This window comes from Panthera leo, chromosome A1 (assembly GCF_018350215.1).
Source record: "Panthera leo isolate Ple1 chromosome A1, P.leo_Ple1_pat1.1, whole genome shotgun sequence".
Classification (NCBI taxonomy): domain Eukaryota; kingdom Metazoa; phylum Chordata; class Mammalia; order Carnivora; family Felidae; genus Panthera; species Panthera leo.
In genome coordinates this window covers 22,178,477-22,196,923 of record NC_056679.1, presented here as the reverse complement: position 1 = coordinate 22,196,923, position 18,447 = coordinate 22,178,477, and the positions used below count along the sequence as shown (strand labels likewise).

The 18,447-nt window shown below is 38.3% G+C and overlaps 1 protein-coding gene across 2 annotated transcripts in view; it reads left to right on the top strand.

The window, feature by feature from the left end:
* Positions 1-16,451: 16,451 nt before the first annotated feature.
* The window catches only part of FNDC3A (fibronectin type III domain containing 3A), a 143,240-nt gene continuing 141,244 nt past the window's right edge, over positions 16,452-18,447 (top strand). The window contains exon 1 of one of the 2 annotated variants that reach the window (XM_042914279.1): positions 16,452-16,754. The gene's annotated coding sequence lies outside the window, so the exon portion shown is untranslated. Of the gene's footprint in view, positions 16,755-17,175; positions 17,479-18,447 lie in introns of those variants that run through there. The other variant, XM_042914352.1, reaches the window with a different exon arrangement.

Sequence of the window (18,447 nt, the reverse complement as noted above, 5' to 3'; positions counted from 1 at the left end):
TTACTCAGAAGGTTGAAAACTGTGGAAGATGGCTGGACAAGCATCAAGCATACAAGTCATAAAAATTGACTTCAGGCAAAGGGTCTGATAATTCAATTAATTTAACTGGCAATTGTATTAAGACTATTACCAATTCCCTGAAAAAGAGTAAGAACTTCCCAGTATGTAATCTCTAAAGGTAGATTTGATGCCTCTTCCAGGAATAGTTATTATACTCAGAGAAATTTACACACCATGTCACAGGTAAAGGATGTGACATAATGCTTTGTGAGATCCCGCACTGAACAGCTACGTGTTCTTGTATTATCCACTCAATTTGGGGGGCAAGTAGTGTTGCTTGTGAGAATATTGTTAAACTCCATTAGCAGAAGCAAACTGGTTCCTCTAAGATTGTGTGTACAAACATGCAGGGAAACCCTGTAATAAACGTGTTTATCAGAGCTAAAAGGAAAATTAAAGGTTGGATTCCTGTTTCTCTCCACATGTAGATTTGACTAAAATGTAGTGGTGGGGGCAGTGGGGACATGTAGGAAAGATTAGATGGTTTGGAAATAATTTATCCTCCTCAGTTTAATTGGAAATACTAATAAGGACAGGTCCTTTTGTCTTTCCCTTTGAGCTTTTAAAAGGCAGGATGTTCATAATAATGCTTAATACTTAAATAATACCTTTCTTCTTCAAAGAGTTTTAAATACAGTAACTACCTGCTAGATTCTGTTCCCAACAGGCCAGAAGAGCCTCTTACCTCAAACCCAGCTAAATTGTTGAATGGCGCATGTTGAAGTACAATCCTAGAGGAAAATAGGAAGAAAATAATTGATCCACAATCACCTCATACCGTAAAATCATAGAATGACAGGTTAAAATCCTGAGCCCTTTTATATCCTTTAAGATCTACTGTATTTTTCAATAAAATTTAATATTCTTTTTTTCTTATTACAAAAGGAATATATGTCCATTGCAAAAGATCTAGAAAGTATGAGCAAGGGGAAAAGAAATCAGTTTAGTGAATGCTAAGTCACTTCATAGGTTGTGATGGTGGCCCCCTAACCTTCATCATTTCTTTGTTTTCACAAAGTGCAGTGAGTCACAGTGAAATACTGGACGTTTAAACCTGAAAGCAGTTCTAGGATGACTAGAGAATGCAATGAATCTGTAAAGAAATGAGATATAACGAGGTGCATTTAAATCAAGGAACTTGATTTTTTTTTTTTTTTTGTAAGTTTACGTCATCTATTCTTTTAGGAGAGGGGAGAAGCAGAGTGCGAGAGACAATCCTAAGTGGGCTCCACGCTGGGCAATCACAATCATGATCACGATCATGATCACGACTGTGAGGTTATGAGCTGAGCCGAAATCAAGAGTCAGATGCTTTACCAACTGAGCCACCCAAGTGCCCCTTAAGTCATCTATTCCCAGTCAAAAGGGTTTGGTTTCATTTCTAACGGCCAAAATATTTACTAAAATGTGTTAGCCAGGTTTTGCTAATTTTTTTCTTCTGAATCATCCTGATTCTTTATTCATGTATTTATTCATTCAGCAATTAAGTATTGAGAATAATGTGATGTGCGAACAGTTTTGCACTAAGAGCTGAAGAAAGTGTTTAATCAGACAAAAGCCTGAGAACCTAGCTTCTTGTTCTCTGAGTTGGACTCATCTGATTTCTAACACTATATGCAACCAATACCAATATTTGAAAGGCAGACTTGAACATGTACTTAGAAGAAAAAACCTTTTAAAGATCTCGGATTTCTCTTATTTCACTTATAAATGTAATATTTCACAACAGATTCTAGATCAAGCTAATTTAAAGATTTATTTTTCATACCACTGAGTCTTATCTGAACTACACAGACCTGCTTTCTCCCTTGAGAAGCTTTTAATAATACTTCTTATTTAACTCCTCATATGATATAAATTTTACTATGAAGAGAAACAGTATATAAATTTGGGGGTAGGAAGAAAAAAGTTGTGCATGTTCCAGATAGAAAAGGTGAAGATCCGAAGGGGAAAGAGTAAACATGTTTCAACCAGCTAAATCTGTCCTTTTAAGGGTTTTCCTGGAGGTCCTACCCAATAATTTTAGTGCATATCTTAGAATTGGGACATCAATGCCCTCTTCTGTAAGGAAGACTGGCAAACATAGGTTTTCATTTTCTTTTGTTTTTATGGCATGTATGTAAGAAAAGGAGAATGCACATTAGGTAGGTTACTATCTCTGCCACAATAACTAACACGGGGCATTTTTTATATATGCAGGTGTGTGTAAATGTACACATTCCCAAAAAAACTTGATCTAAGAGAGGGAGGAAAAGATAAAATGAGTCAAACTTTTATACAGGTAGGGAAGTTTGAATCTACAAGAGATTGGTTTTAGAATTAAGTCTATGAGAATTCTCAATGAAAAGAGAATTTATTCATTTCCAATTCAAGTTAACAAGATTGGGGGTGGGACCCATGATGCATAGAAATAGTACCTGCCCTCAAGGAATTCAGTCTAATGACACAGACATTTAAGTGAATAATTTTAATATAACATAAAAATCCCAGTTGCGTTGAGAAAGCATAAGGGACTATGGGAGAGGTAGGAGAGCTTGGGGAAGGAATAGAAGTAGAGGAGTCTACATGTGCTCTGGGCTTAACAGATAAGTAAAAGTACACCAGGGGGATGGAACAAGGGAGACTTTTCAGAGCAATAAAATACAATGTGTATCAGGCGCTGACTGGTGCATGTGTAGCCCAGATTTCTCAGAGTTTGGTGTATGAATCATGTGCATCCCAGATAGGATACTCCTCCCCTACTGATTCTGATTCAGTTAAATCAGTGTTTCTGAACATGCTCTTCAGAATTCTTATGTACACCAAAGTTTGAGGACCCATGTCTAGCTTGATGCATGAGAAACTGGATCAAAGAGGCTATCCAGGACCCTATCAATATCTTCTTACATTCCTGTCTTGTACCATTCCGATGATATTTCTACAGAAATAGAGTGTAACTGTATTTCTGAATTATGTGTTTTTGACTCTTTCTCAGACACTTCTCTGGGTCATACCCTCAACTGAAGTTCTGGCTCTAAACCTATCCCACGAAACCAACTCAATCAGAACAACACAAAGATGTTGAAGGCTTGGTTCTGAGATTTTATCTACTGTTTGTGTGAAAGACCCCTTTGGTAATCTAGGGAAGCTATGGACCTCACTTCTAAAAATAATGTTTTTAAATGCATAAAATAATACACATAAAACAAAGTAAACCAATTACATTGAAACACACTTATCAACATATTGAAAAAAGGGAAATAAATTTACACTATTATGTGATCCTTTCTCAATGCACTAAATAACAAATACACACACGTAGATAGATAGATAGATAGATAGATAGATAGATATAGATACATAATAGGCAGAGATAGATTTAATATGAAGGTTATTGTTTCTTGGCTTGAATAACATTGATGGTGGTTTTTGACAAAGTAACATGTATGACATATCAAACATGAAAGCATATATTATTTTTTTTAACGATTCACATTCACGGACCTCCTGAAGTTGTATGGGTCTCTGTGGACCCCACATCAAGATATCAAGAAGATTATCTAGTCAAGTTGTCCTCAAATGGGACAGTACTATGCATCTGAGAAATGTGAGGAGGCAATCTGAGTTATCACAATAACTGAGGGAATGCTACTGGCCATTAGAGGAGAGGAGGGCCAGAAAAGCTGACAGCCTGTAATGTGCTAGGGAACTCCCATGAAAAAAATCAAAACAAAACAAAAAACCAACACCGTGCTGTCCGACATGACTCTCCAGTGCTTTTGCCACATATACATGTAGGTGAATATCCTTCCATAATCATCTGAACCTGAAATCTATCTCCATTTTACCTAGGAACATAAAAATAATACAAGCTGAATTATCCAGTGATGCAACTATGATGTAAATTGAAAAATAATTGTAATTTATTTTCTTTAAAGCTTTACTACGGAATGTCCACCTTTTTAGAAAATTATGTCACTAATAGCAAGGCCAATCAAGGAATCTGAGTCTCAAATAACAACATATCTGTAGCTTGTGTCTATTGTATTCATTGTGATTCTATGAATGGATGTGCATAGAGGTGTGTGTATGTGTATAATTTTAATAAAGAGGCTCTTTATCAAAACATCAAATATAAAGTAAAAGATAAAATAAGTAGTAAGATAGATAAATAATAAAATGCACATGAAAAATACTGATGATATTAAGTATTGCTTTACTTCTTCTAAATCCACAATTCAATATTGTAAGTAGGTGTACACATGAGACTACTTTACTATGTCTTCTAGTGTGGTCATATTCAAACGTTTATTTACATATCAAAATGTACATTATTTTTGATAACTTACTTTCCTTTTACCAATACATTACATAGCAGTTCTAGCATTGTATTGATTGCTGAGACATTTTATATACTGTTAAGTTATATTAACTGTGTATTTTACTTCATGAAGTAAAGAGAGCATTACAAAATATTAATCATGGAAAGATATACTGGGTCCAATATGGTTAGGAACCATTTAATCCAGGCTAAAAATCCTCATAAACCTTCCCTAAAAAGCTATTAGAGTGCATGTTTCATTTCACAAAGAAAAGTGAACCTGGTGGGAAAGTAGGTTATGAGAAGCAACAAGGAGCACAGAATTAGCTAAAAAGTATGCTAGTAAATATAATTGAGTGTAAATTAATACATAAGTGTATTTTTATGTTTATTTAAACATTTTAAACACACATTAAAACTTTAAAGGTAACAAAACCAGTAACACAATGGGAGGATTGGGGAAATAGTGGAGTTGTATAAAGTATGCCAAACTGAATCTGTGTTCTGCAAGAGGATAGAAGTAGAAATAAACAAATAAATAAATCCATTAGTAGAACAGAAAAATAATATATAATCTCCAAGTCAGCAGGGAAAATTATAGGGCACATGGAAAATTTCATTTAACACTTAGGAAGCAGAAGAGGGGGAGAATGCAAAGAAAACACAGTAGAAAGAAGAGGAATCACAATAAATATAAGTAGATTATTCCTATAAAACAATCAGAATGCATAAAAAAAATAAAGCCTAATTCTATGCTGCTTCTACATGACACATCTAAAATATAACTGCACAGAAAGACTAAAAATAAAGGAATAAAAAATTATATATGCTAAATCAGACGAATAGAAAGAAATCGTAATTGCAAAAATAAAATGACCCAAATAGAATTTAAGACAAAAGTATTAACAAGATAGAGAGAGACGTTGAACAATACTAAGAAAGAATGATTCAGCAAGAAAACATACCAATCTTTGACATATTTATACTTAAAAACATAGCCCCCCCCCAAAATATATAAAACATTATTTACTGAATTACCAGGAGAAATAGACAAACTGACAATCTCAGTGGAAGATTTTAAACTGAGAGCTCAAATAAATAAATAAATAAGTAAATATAAAATAAAATAAACAAAGTTCAAGCTCAGAATGATTTAATAAGAATATTTAAGAGTTGAACAAGAAAAATAACCAGCTTGATCCAATAGATATGAATAGACTTTGCACCAAATGGAAAATACACATTCTTTTCAAATGCGCATTTTAAAAAACTGACCACATATCACATCATCAAAGAGAGTTCAACAACTTAAAAGAATAGCTATTATATAAAAAATCTGCCCAGGATTAAAAAAAAAATAATAAAGTTCGAGAATAAAATGTGACTTTAAAATATTTGGAAAGAAAAAAATGTACTCCTAAATAACTCTGAATTACAGAGAAAATCATAATAGAAATTAAAACACTAATAGAGAACTGAATGCCAATAAATGCATACACATAAGGCCACAGGAAGTACTTGTTCAATGAGTAACCAGCATCCGGAGCCTTTGACTCCCAAGCTGATGGCTTTCAATTGTCATTATAAAGAATACCAAATTGAAATACGTGAAAAATAACCTATAAAAATAAAACATCAGGTAAACTAAATAAAAAAAATAATTTTCAACTTGCCAGGGTAAGATTTCAAAAGATACTTAAGGTTAAAAAAAAAAAAAAAGATACTTAGGGTATCTAATAGAAGAAATGTTTTTAAGGGCTCACTTTAAATGGTACTATTCCTATGTGATAAATGGGCCAGAAAGAAATCTTGTTTATAAAATAAGCAAACAAACAAAAAATCCAGGGGTAAAATAATAACAGACCCTTCATTAAGAATACCAGCATTGATTAGCTTACCTAGCTGAGAGAAAACCAGAACTTTACATAATACATAGGGTGCTCCTGAACCTATCAGCTATGAATTTAATGAGCTTAACTAGAGTCTTCACCAAAGTATGAGTTGATGGAAGAGGGAAATGTTTCTTATTTGGCTGTACCTATTTCAATTATTCCCTTGGTAAAGAGGAAAAAAGAAATTACTTGAAAAAATAAAATGAACTGAAAACCCAATAGAATATTTTATATCCTTTTCCTGAGCAGCAAGCATTTTATCCTGGTGAAAAGAGACAATTTTTAACACTAGGTATCATTTAAAGGTCTTTGCCAGCATCTTTTTGTATACTGTTCAATTCAATGGAAAACTACTGCAATAATCTTTACAATTCTATTCTAGAAAATTTCACCAACAGTATACAAATGTCATTATTGAGAAAAGTTTAAGCAGGCATCTTAAGGATAATCGACTCACTTTACTTTGTGTTACCTTTGCATTGTAGAGACAAACTTTATCCAAAAAGAATAAAACATACTGTCTTCCACTATATAAATACTCAGGTATTTTCTAATTCATCATTTTATTCCTTCTTCTTATAGACAAAATGTTTGTTTCCTTATAATAACGCCTTTAATGGAAAAAGTTATTGGATTTGCCTTTTCTTCACATCAGATGGGTTGCTTTTTTTAATTTTTTTTTTTTTTTAATCTTTATTGTTGAGAGAGAGACAGCATGTGAGCAGGGGAAGAGCAGAGAGAGGGAGACACAGAATCTGAAGCCTGAAGGCTCCAGGCTTCAAGCTATCAGCACAGAGCCTGACGCGGGGCTCAAACTCACAAACTGTGAGATCATGACCTGAGCCAAAGTGGGACACTCAACCAACTGAGCCACCCAGGCACACCTGGGTTGCTTTTTTTTTTTTTTTTAATCCCCTTTTCCCAAATAAGGTATTGGCTTTGAAAGAAAGATAACTAATTTGAACTCCTCTAACTAATTTGAAATCCTTTGCGACTCAGTGAAGTTAAAGACCTGGTTATAATAGACAATCTACATTCAAAGCACAGGCAGTCCCCAAGTTGCAAATGGGTTATATTCCAAAAGTTAATTTGAAAGTCTGCTGTTTAGAACTTGTAAAGGCATTTTGCCATGGAAACAAAGTTATAAATGACAGTTGAATTTCCAGGCTAGCCCACAAAAGCCTGTCTAACCCATAATGTGTTTGAATCCAATTGCTTCGAGGAGAGGTTTGTACAGAACATAATAGTCCACTGACAGGCTGATTGGTGGTCCACTTTGCCATCCCTCTCAATTTAGTGTTGTTGGCTTGTCATTTTAATATTTCTTCATTTTATCCCCTAAAGATGTATTAGTCAAATAATAATACCTTTCTATAAAAAGTACTGAATTCATTTCTCATAGCCGTAGATTATTTTAGAACTTTGATTTATCTTAAAGCAAGGAATAAATAAGTATTCCTTTTTTCTCTGTGATAAAAATCCCAGTTTCTTTCTTTAAAAGGTTTTTTTGTTGTTGTTGTTTGATGTGTTTTTGGCCTATCCTGAAATTTATGCTAAGTCAAAATTCCTCTTCTAATCATTTGGTTTGACAGCAGTCTATAAAGGTTTTTCTATTGTTTTGTTTTAATTTTCTGGTTATCTTAAAAAGTCTTTGATAGCAACAGTGGCTTGACAAATATCAGTGATGAAGTCCATTAATCAACAATACCAAACAGCTTTTCACTTTTGCTGTTTCACATCTCTGACCCTTGATTAAAAATAAATGGTTGCTAAATACCTCACATGTCAACCAAAGTCCCTCTTAATCTGGCCCCAACCTACTTTTTCTGCCCTGTATCTCCATACCTTCCAACTCAAACTTCTGCACAGGCTAATTTCTTACCCCCAGGCACACTTGGCATCTTCCCAATCTCATGCCTTTGTTAGCTATTATTGCCATTAAAGTGCTCTCCTCTGACCATTCTATTTGAAGCCCATTCTTCAAGGTTCACTTCCAATTTTACCCCTCCTGAACTAACATGGACTAGTGGAAAGAATGTGTTAGAGTCAAACTATGAACCTCAGCTCTGCTGCTTTCTCAGCTGTATGTATGTAAACATATGTTTAGCCTCTCAGAACCAAAGTTTCTCATCCATAAAATGAGAGTTGTACTTTGATCATAGTGTTGAAGATTAAGTAAAAGAAGTTGAATTTAAAAAGCATAATGCCTGTGTTTGATCATCCCATAGCAACTGATTGCTTGCCTTTTTGAACCCCTGTAGCACATTTTATCTGAGCTATTCATTTCAAATGTTATATCTCTGAATGTCTTTTTGCGTGAGTACATTTTGTCTCCCTAACCGGGTATTTTAAATCTATCTGGTTAAAATCTATCAATCAAAATCCAAGCAGAAAATCAGAAACCATGTAGGTATTTCAAACAGAGGGATTTAATTCAAGGAATTAGTCACATAGATATTGAAAAGCCGAAGGGGCAAATGGGGGATTCTGGAGGAAGTAGCTAACACCTGCTGGTCTTCAGAGGGGGGCAGAGAATGAAATGAGAAAAACCTAGTTGCTTGGAGGAAGGGGTCCTCATTTAGTTAGTACTCAGGTCTCTGATGGAGGGGTTGTATGGCTAGTGCTTATGCTTACAAGGGAGCACAATTGGGTAGTCCAAGTAGCCATTAAGGGATGTGGCACAACCACTGCTAAAGATACTGTGGCTATTTTGTAGTTCTTACCTTTTGACAAGATTTACATACAAATAAGAAGCAGGTCTTGTCTCTCCTTTCAGTCTCCCTCTAGTTACTACAGCCTCCATTGGCTGATCCTGACAGGGAGGCAGCTGATGAGGGAGTCTGGGGAACTTAGTCTCCAGACCTAGCCCCAGCATCAGCATAAAAGGATGGTCTTGGAGCTGAGAGCAAAAGAGAAATACTCAGCACAAAAAGTAAATTTATTAAGGTCAGGGCATTTTTTCTTTGTACAGAGTCTTCTATATAAAAGTTATTCTATAAGTATTTCTTGATTTATTCTCTCCTTTGCTATATACCCCTCTCTGAAGCATATTTAGATTATATATTTAAATTAGATCCTTACAAGAAAGAAGTTTGCTCTTATTCTATGTTAAGATGCTTAGTGTAATATCAATGTTCAATAGATACTGTTATTAAGAAAATTAATATAGTAAAGAATTTCATTAACATCCAAGTCCCTCATCTGAAGCATTTGATTATTTTTGTAGCTGGGGTCACAGCTTGAGCTCAAATGATTTTATTGCCCAAGGATTTGAGCATGTTTGGGCACATCTATAGAGCTGGTAGAGCAGGCCTATGTAGAGAGGAAGGAAAAAAAAAAAAACTCATCCTAAGTGAAGAGAAATATAAAAAGTTTGCTTCAAGATTAATTGCCCAGTGTTACAGGAAAAGGCTTAGTGGAACATGTTCTCTATTCCATGAATTCAGGCCCGAGTTCTAGAGGTTCAAACAAATTATATAATTATATGGTTCACTAAGATGTACATGGGATTTTGGAAGCTGAAGACAAGTGCAACAGGAGATAGTGCCCAGGGAAAACTGTACCTTGGTACAGAGGTACCTCAAGTCAGAGGTTGGTTGTCTTAGCATAGACAACACTGTAGTCAGGGAACTTTGTTGGCTTTGGAAACAATAGAAGAAAACACCTCAATAAGCCAGAAGAGGAGAGAAGAAAGAGTGAAGATCATGGAATTGCTTAGAGGACTAATTCTTGGAGTGTACCTGCACAGATCTCTTGGGAGTCTTAGAATCATCTGGAAGAAATTTGACTATGGATGTGAGTAGTCTCAAAGAATAGTCTCTATGAGAGTTCTACCACAACCCTACTTTTATTCTCAGTCTGCTGTAGCTTGGGAAAATGAGCTACACTTAAATTTCCAATGTTTTAAGTTGTTATTTTCTCTAATTTAAAGCTGAGTATTTATTTGATAAAAGTCATCTTCTGTTATTTTTTAAATGAGTCTCTATTTCATTTTCTCCTAGTAATGGTTATCACTATTTGTAACAAATTTTAGCTTTTATCTTTTCAACATAATAGTGCTGAGTTTACATCTATACATATGTGCAATGTAAAGAGAAAGTAAGGTTGAAGTTCAGATGTGCCTTGGTTTTCAAAAATTTAATATATAAAAATTTGAAATAAAAAAATAAAATTGGTATTTTATTTACTTAACTAAAAGCACACAATTTATAAACAATTTCTCTAGTTTTTCTAATTATTCTACCTCACTGTCCTTACAAAAAAAATTGCCTGTTTTATCTGTATATTATATGTAAAAATTAAAAGCAACTTATTGCATAAAGGTATTTACACTATTAGCACAGATAATTGTCTACTAGTTTTAAAATGCAATTTGGTTTAAATATTTATTCTCGAAATTTGAGGGAAAGCTTTAAGTTTGATGACAATTTAGATTATTTGATTTTTCATTTCTTAATTCATTGAATTAGAAAAAAAATTTTTTTCTGGCTGAAAATCTCATTGCTATCTAGATCATGTATTGCTCTGGTTTTGAAATTTGCTTTTTTGAAAAACAGAAAAGAAAAGAAAAAAGTAGTTTGGGAATAGTTTTTTTCAAATCCCAAGTCATCTTCGGCCTCATTATCCTTATAGATGCCTATCTCCTTCTTCTTTCTTTAAAATTGATTCATATGTCATCTGGTTATGCTGGATAATGATCGTGGTGTGTTCAACCCCAGGGCTGCTATCAGAGCCTCCTAAAGCTGTACAAAACATCAAAGAGCTGTTGACAGTCTAAAAGACAGATATAGAAACCTTATTTCTTCAACCTAGAGAAAATCCTTATAATCTGTCTATTCTTGTATAGCCCCTCCAGGTCAGGAACCTATTCAATGAGTCCTGGCCAGTAACCAGAGAAGACTTTTCCCTCTGTGGAAGTAAGACTGTCTCTAGCAGCATTACTTTGAAACCATATCATTAACATTGACAAATTTGGACAATTAGGATGATCATTTTGTGATTAAAGAATTCCTTGGTCCTTCCTAATTGGCTTCTCTGTAAAGAACAAACAATATAAAAGACTTGAATCATAGATGAGCCATTTTTTTGAACAATTGAGTCAATCCTCAATTCAACTCCATGTCACAAGAGAAAGAAACCATCTTATTTATGAAAGTTGACACTGTTTGAGCTGCTCTAAGATGCTCAAAGTATGACCCATGGACTACCCTAATCAGAATCTCTTGGAGTGATTATAAAATGCACATTCCTGAGTCCAAATCTTGGTGTGTGTGTGGGGGCGGGGGGGACACATGGTAGAACCACTATATCTTAACTCAACACCCTAGGTGATTTTTATTCATGCCAAAGTTTAAGAATTAATTCTCTAAAACAGAGTTATTCTTTAGCATAGTAAATCACCCAAATGCATCTTTTTATTTTGAAAAGAAAGCTAAAGTTCCCAAAGCTATTCTGGATAAAAATGAGGACAGAAAACAAAGAGCCAAATTGCTTTGAATAATTAACAAGAATTTGGGAATTGTCCTCAGGTGGCTTTAAAGAGAGATGGCTTTAGGGGGTCCCAGAAATTTAGAAAATTGTGGAGAAGGTTCTTGTTAGAGTGAAGGTCTACAGCAACATAGTAACAGGGTGGGGTTTGAGGAGAATGATGGCCAGTGAGAAATTCCATGTAGCGGGAATGGCCAACATTCAATGTCAAGTGGCTTCCTATTTTGTACCTTATTCCCTTTGCTTTAAGGGAAGGAGCTGTTCCATCCACGGAGTAAAGCATAGCTGGGAAGCCACAGTGAGGAATGAAGATTGCAACAGGTTCAAGTATTTGGAGCAAGATTGACCGTAGCCAAGTCTCTTCCTATGTATCTTAGCAAATATTGAAGAAGGTTCTGTACTTCCTTTACCTCACCAGGTCACAATTAGCCAGGACAACCAATCACCTAGCTATAATTTGTTCATTAGGCATCAGACATGTATGAGGCGTTTTCATGCATTATACCATTTAATCCTGCAAAGTAGACATTTTATCTTTAGTTTACAGATGAGGACATGAGGCTCAGAGAATAATGTGTTCCCAAGATTAATCAACCAGTCAGTAGTACAGCTGAGATTCAAGCCTAGATTTACCTGACTCCAAAGTCTCTCCTCCTCCACAGTATACCACACTCCTCCTCAGAGACAAACAAAAGCTTCTGGGTGCTTTAACTGGTCTACCTCCAGATCAATTGCTTTCACCTCCCTCTCCTCTACCAGACTTGTACCAATTCCCCATCTGAAGAGAAGAGCAATGGAGATAGTGTTTTCTGTAGCTCTTTCCAGAGCTAGGACACCCAACGTTGCTCAGAGAATTCAGTCAGCATAACCCTTCCAACTCGATCTGCTGCCCTATCTCTCTTCCCCACCAAACTTTTTCCCCCAAACTTCTTGAAAGACAAATTTCCACTTGCTCGTTAGCTGCTTTAGCTCCTTCTTTGTCTTCAACCCACTGTATCTTGTCAAATGTTGTGAAGGGTCTGAGATTTTATGTTCCTTGCAAGCTAATAATTCAACCTGCTACAGTTTCTTGGATGCTAGCAGAAGACCTGAGCCCTCTGGGTCAAAGGACTGTATTACACATGACACAGAACCAGCTTCATGTTCCTGGCATGTCCCTTGTTAGCCAAGTCTCACCTAGGGGCAACATGGTGTGGCCCAGCTAATGCTACATATGCAGTGGGTTTGCATTACAGCTGAGGAACACCAAGCTTAGAACCCTCCAGTCTTTTATAATGGGTTGCAAACAAAGCCGCTCACCCTTCGCCACAGGAGACAGTATCATAGTGGATAGTAAAAACTGTGCCCTCTATTCCAGTGGGAGACACTATTTCTATCTTCCAAGGATGTCATACAAACATTCTGGAAAAGACTGATTAGAACAAAAGCTGCTAGCACCTCTGTTCACAAGACATACAGAAATATATATGACAGTTCCATGGAGAATTGTCTCCCAACGTATTCTTGTATCTCTTCCCACTAATCATACAGAAGATTGCACTCTCAAAAGTGCTCAGTAATCTCCTTCTTAATTGTATAATTCATAACATTCTAGATTCCTAGAAGGGACCTCCCAGAATAAATTAAACCATTCAAGTAATATTTATGGGGTGCCTACTTCATGCCAGGCACTGTGGAAGCAAAACTAGGCACTGTCCTTCTCATGAAGGGAGCAATGAAAACATGCCTAGTATTAACACATACGAAAATGTTGCAAGCTGTGGTAAGTCATAGGGAGAAAGGTACATCTGTGGTAGGGGAGCTGACATCAACAAGGAGTCTTTAACTTGTCTGGTAAGTCAGAAATGTTTTTCTTCACTCAGATGAGTAAGAGATAAGATGGTTATAAGGGAGAAGACAAGAATGTGCAGAGAGCCTGTGGCTTTGGGGATCACAGCATATCTGAGAAACTAAAAGGAGGTCAAGAATTCTCCCATACAGGAAGCAAGGGGAGACTGGTAGGAGATGGGACTGGAAAAGGCAAGACCTCACACAGTCTGGTAGGCCACCTTAAGAATTCTAGTCTTAAAGCAATAAGAAGCTGTTTAAGGGTTTTATGTGGAAATGACATAGTCTTATTTGCTTTTAGAAAGATCATTTTGGCTGCAAAGTGGACAATGAACGGAAGAGCTTAGACTGTATGCAGTGAGACCAGAGTGGATTGGTGGCAACTGGTAAAAAGTGGACCAATTTGGAAGATAAAATTGTCGGGACTTGGTGCTACAATGAATATAGAAAATGAGGGTGAGGGAGAGACCAGGGATGACTACTACATGTTTGATTTGAACAACTGGAGATGAGGAGAAAGGAAAACAAGAGTTTGTGAACTCAGTTGGACTAAACTTTGTAGCTTTGAAACATTAAGTGAACATGTCAATAAAACAGTTGGTATCAGATTTGGAATTTAGGGGAAGGGTCTGGACTAGAGTCATATATGTGGAAATTATCAGTATATAGGAAACTAAAGCCATTGATGTGGGTGATGATGTTTAGGCCAAGAGATTATAATAAAAACAAAAAGGAACCTAAGCTGAATTGTGAAGCATTCCTATATTTAATAGCTAAGGAGAGGAGAAGAAATCTGCAAAGGAATTAGAGAAACAATAATAAGAAGTGTAGGAAAAAACCAAGAGTACAGGGCCAAAGGAAGAAGTAATATTCAAAGAAATAATTGGTCAAAGTGTTGACTATTGTTGAGATTTTAAGAAAGATGATTGAAAATGACCCTTATTTTATTGATAAGAAAAATGAAGCACTGAGAAGTGACTTGTTCAAAGCTGATGTAAATTCTTGTCCCTTTCTGGATTCCCAGAGAATTCATACTGGTGCCTGTGTTAGGGTTATTTATGTGTATGATTCATTCTCTCCACAGGACATAAATTCCCCAGTCCTCACTTGACTCAACCTTACAGTACTGCATATTGTTGAGTGTAATCTCTACATCTGCTTCAAGGATATTCTGGAATTATGTGTTAGTCTCCTTCGAAATAGCTGTTCTTCCTTGTTGTGCCTATACATGTAGGTATGCCCAGACTTTTTAAAAATATAGTGTTGTTTTTTTTTTTTAAAAAAAAAAATACCATTTGGCTTTTTAAAAAGCTCCTAAGTAAGAAGCTTTGGAAATTACTAGCTTGGAGTTAGGTTTGGAAACCACTAGCTTAGTCTCAGACCGAACAGAGCTGCGGTAGTAATATGGAGAAGCCACCCAACTCGCCCACATTCTGATAAATCCTCATATTTTAAAACAATATACAGTTATGCTTCAGTTATTCAGAGACCAGCTTTCCAGCAATTTTGTCTGGAAGAGGGCCAAAACTCTTGTTAAGGAAACACCTCTCCAAGGGAAAGAACTTTTGATAGTGAACAGCAATAAAAATATCTCAAGATACCACTTGATACAGAGTCAGTGTCCTATTTACTGATGGGAAGAAAGGGTTTCTCTCATTAGCGGGCTGTGGATATAAACATCTGATCAGTCATCACCTGGAGCCATAGAGAAACACCATCAAGAAAAAAAACAGTAAAAAATAAACAGTAAGTAGAAAGGATGAGAGGAAGGCTCAGAGTGGATAGACAGATGAGGAGATGAGAAGCAGTGACAGATTATTAGAAAAGGTGATGAGAACATTCCAAAGAGAAAAAAAGAGATCACCAGAGTGGGGATCCTATGCCTCAGCAATCCCCTGAGACTTTAGCATAAGGCCAAGGCATCGCATTTGATGGTCAATCATCAGCAAAGGATTTCATTAGCCATTGTATTCTTTAAGAATGTAGGCAGTAAGTACTTTTTAAAAGGATTTCTGCAAAAGGTTTAAAGTAAAAATACTGCTATATTTAAAGACAGCACAATTAATTGAGTGAAATAGAGCCAGAACAGGAAGCCTGGTTACATTCATCACTGTTTTTAAAGGAACAGTTACCGGGGTTGGACTCTCCGTCCCAAAGACTACTCCCCTTCCCAACTCCTTCAGTGGCATCTGCAAAAGTAAGCAGCCCTGGCCAGCCCTCAGGAATTATTGCAGCGCCCCCAATTGCTGGATTTGGGATTTTAAGAATCTCTGCTCCGTTATTTACTGCTTGTAAGTCTTCGTGCTGTTGTACACATTAAGGTAATGGGTTTCCAAGCGATTTGACTGGGGGGACCGACCAAGAAACTAACCCCCACGTTTTCAACTGAGGTAAATATCTAAGTGTTTTTGCTTGCGGTAGAGATCCCGGACTCTAAGGGTTTAGGATGGAAAACATCCAACCCACTTCACGTGGCTTCCTATTCCTTCGGGGGGAGTGTCTTTAAAAGCACCTGCCAGCGTTAAGTTCTTGTGCTTTCGGAAAGAGGCTGACCCGGCGAGTATCAGGGGGAGCTTTTTACAATTTGGAGTGAGAATTGCGTGAGTGGCCCTAGGAATGTCAATTAAGTCCGTATTTCCCTAATGTGGTTCGCAGGCTGGCCGCGGAAGATGCTATGTTGAACCTGGCGCAGCCAGGCCTCAGGACAGTCTGCATCCCTGGGGAGAGCGGTGGTCGCCCCGGGAGCGGTGAGCTGGCGCTCGATGCCCAGCGCCAGGGGCTCAGCGGGCGACTCGCGCTCCCGGGAAAGACCCGCGGGGCAGCAGGCGCGGGCGCGGGGCGGGGACGCGGGGTCCGGGCCGGGGGCGCCGTCGGCGAGGCTCGCGCAGCCGCACTGGGCGCGCCGACTCCGGGCTCCTCCTCCCAGCTCCGTAGTAAGCATGGCGGCGGCGGCGTTCGTGGTCCCTCGGGTGAAACAGAAAGCGGGAGCTACGCGGAGAGGGAGCGAAGAGCGGGGCTGAGGCGGCGCCGTCACTGCCGGAAAACCACCCCAACAGTCAGTGCGCCCGCGGCCGCAGCGGCCCCGAGAGCTGGCTCTGCCGCTGAGGTAGAGCGAGAACGATCAGGAACCCGAAGAAGAGGCGCCAGGGTAGCCGCCTTCCTCCGCCTCAGAGCGGCGTGACTCGGAGGTGAGAGCACGGGCGCTCCCTTCGGGGGAGGCGGGGGAGACCGAGCCGTCCCACTCCCGTCCCGCCCCGGAGCAGGCGCCACGGAAACCGTTAGGCTGGGTCTGAGGAGCCGGGGCGCCGAGCGGGACTCGGGCCCGTCGAGGGGCCCGGCCCTTCCCGTCCTCTGGGCGCGCTACGGGCAGAGGGTAGTAGAGGGTGTGTGTCGGGGGCAGGGGGTGGACAGGACCCGTCAACTCGTCGGGCACCTGCCGGGCCCGAGTCTTGCCCAGAGGCGCTTGCGGGGGCGCGACTGCGGCCCCGCCACTAGCCGGAGGAGGCGGTGCGGGGGCGCGGGCGGCCTTCCCTCCGCCCCCCCCCCCCCCCCCCCCCGGCCGGCGGTGAGCAGCGCCGCTCCCGGAGGCTCGGGGGTCGAGTGCGGAGCCCAGGGGACGAGATCGCCCAGCGGCCGCCGCGCCTTGGGCTTCGGCCACCGGGCAGCCGCCGAACTTGAACGCTTTTCTGAAGAGAGTTTCCCCCGTTCATCTTGGGGTTAAAACCTCGAAAACCCGCCCTTGTGTGTTTGATCCTGTTTGGCTGGTGCCGGTAGTACCTGGCGGTTCCTCTACCCGGCTGAGTTAACCACCTGTTCGGTCAGGAGGTTGACTCGAGGCTGCGGTCCTCGCCCTGTTTAACAACCTGGATCTTTGAACTTTTGACACGAGCGGGGAAGGACGCCATGCGTTAGGTAAAGGAAAATGAACAAATAATGTTGTCATACAATCTGGAGCAGAACGGTGGCTCTTTTAATTAACGTAGTCGTTACTCGTTCTTTTATTAAACAGCGTTAAAAGCCTTGAGATATTTTGGAGGGAGGGGGTGTGTAATGGTTGCTGAGGTGTTAGGAATCATGAATTAGAGATTTTCTTTTGTGAAATTTTATTTAAGTTTCTTTGGACACCTTTGTGTCTGAGTATCTTCTAACTAAGAATAATAAGCCGACAAGATTTTTTTTTTTTTTTTTTTTACGGTATAATCTTCATATCTGTGTTCAGTATGGACTTTTAAAACAGAGCAACGTAATTATTTATTTCTTAACTGTATCTGTGTTTTTAGTCTTTGGTCTTGAAACCAAAGGTGTGTTTTTCTGTATTATAAGACTGAAATAGCTAAAGTTGAACTGTTACTATAATATTTTACCACCTTGCTATTACCGGCACCAGTGCTAAACATATGCTACTCAGGAGTTGGAGCCATATGCTAGGCAGCAACTAATTGAGTTTTGGGGCTATGATCCTGTGTTTGGATAAATATTTAGTTTTTGTGTATTTCCTAAATCTGTAATTCTTGCCATCGTGTAAGTTTTGTTTAAACCACCTAAAAATATTCAGAGAAATGAGTCCCCCTCTGCCTTTTTGGTCTTTTCTTGGTTGCATTCATTTATCTAAAGTAATGAGATAAAGTGCCTATTGAGATAGATGGTGCTCTTAACAGAAAACAGTGATAAAAAGGATTTTTAACACATCTTTTATAACATAAAACGTAAAATTTGCTTTCAGCTTTTTGGCCCACTGATAATTCTTGCCATCACTAATAACACCTGTTAGTAGGAAGAAAGGATGACTTAACAGGGAAAAAAATCTCATTAAAATTTTTATAAATAATGTTATATTAAAAAAATTTCACCCTGTCGTGTTAATTTTACTTTTTTTTTTTT